The following is a 1,135-nucleotide window of genomic DNA, read 5'->3' on the forward strand; positions in this document are numbered from 1 at the left end:
TACCGCAGCAACACGAGTTTTTTCCACCCCTTTCAGAACGCGCTCTTCGCGCCACAAAGCCGCCCCAAGACGCGCGAGCAATGAGCATCGAGCTTAAACATATCGCAAACGTCAAACATAATATAACGGGATTAATATATATCGCGCACGTGCGACATGTTTCTCACAAGGCGCAAAAAATAATTATAAAAGGAATGCAACACGAGAACTTCCCAGGAGGTCACCCATCCTAGTACTACTCTCGCCCAAGCACGCTTAACTTCGGAGTTCTGATGGGATCCGGTGCTTTAGTGCTGGTATGATCGCATCCGACATGTTTCCCCGTCTTCGTCCCTTATGCTTGCCACTCCCAGGTCCGCTCCAAAGACGATTCTACATTCTCACTACCATTACAACCGTTCCCTAACAATGGATAATGTCCTATACTACTTACTCTCCCGCTCAATCACGGAGACGAGTTTTCCACAGTTTCCACCCCTCCCTCCATACCGCAGCAACACGAGTTTTTTCCACCCCTTTCAGAACGCGCTCTTCGCGCCACAAAGCCGCCCCAAGACGCGCGAGCAATGAGCATCGAGCTTAAACATATCGCAAACGTCAAACATAATATAACGGGATTAATATATATCGCGCACGTGCGACATATTTCTCACAAGGCGCAAAAAATAATTATAAAAGGAATGCAACACGAGGACTTCCCAGGAGGTCACCCATCCTAGTACTACTCTCGCCCAAGCACGCTTAACTTCGGAGTTCTGATGGGATCCGGTGCTTTAGTGCTGGTATGATCGCATCCGACATGTTTCCCCGTCTTCGTCCCTTATGCTTGCCACTCCCAGGTCCGCTCCAAAGACGATTCTACATTCTCACTACCATTACAACCTTTCCCTAAAATTTGGATAATGTCCTATACTACTTACTCTCCCGCTCAATCACGGAGACGAGTTTTCCACGGTTTCCACCCCTCCCTCCATACCGCAGCAACACGAGTTTTTTCCACCCCTTTCAGAACGCGCTCTTCGCGCCACAAAGCCGCCCCAAGACGCGCGAGCAATGAGCATCGAGCTTAAACATATCGCAAACGTCAAACATAATATAACGGGATTAATATATATCGCGCACGTGCGACATGTTT

The 1,135-nt window shown here is 48.6% G+C and overlaps 2 non-coding genes across 2 annotated transcripts; both read right to left on the reverse strand.

Annotated features, from left to right (window-relative positions):
* Positions 1-191: 191 nt before the first annotated feature.
* LOC123178689 (5S ribosomal RNA) lies at positions 192-310 on the reverse strand. The gene has a single exon (XR_006489776.1). It is a non-coding gene; the product is annotated as a 5S ribosomal RNA (ribosomal RNA).
* A 367-nt stretch (positions 311-677) lies between these two features.
* On the reverse strand, positions 678-796 carry LOC123178690 (5S ribosomal RNA). Its single transcript, XR_006489777.1, has one exon. It is a non-coding gene; the product is annotated as a 5S ribosomal RNA (ribosomal RNA).
* Between the last annotated feature and the right edge of the window lie 339 nt (positions 797-1,135).

The sequence above is a fragment of the Triticum aestivum genome, unplaced genomic scaffold (genome assembly GCF_018294505.1).
Source record: "Triticum aestivum cultivar Chinese Spring unplaced genomic scaffold, IWGSC CS RefSeq v2.1 scaffold58538, whole genome shotgun sequence".
Taxonomy (NCBI): domain Eukaryota; kingdom Viridiplantae; phylum Streptophyta; class Magnoliopsida; order Poales; family Poaceae; genus Triticum; species Triticum aestivum.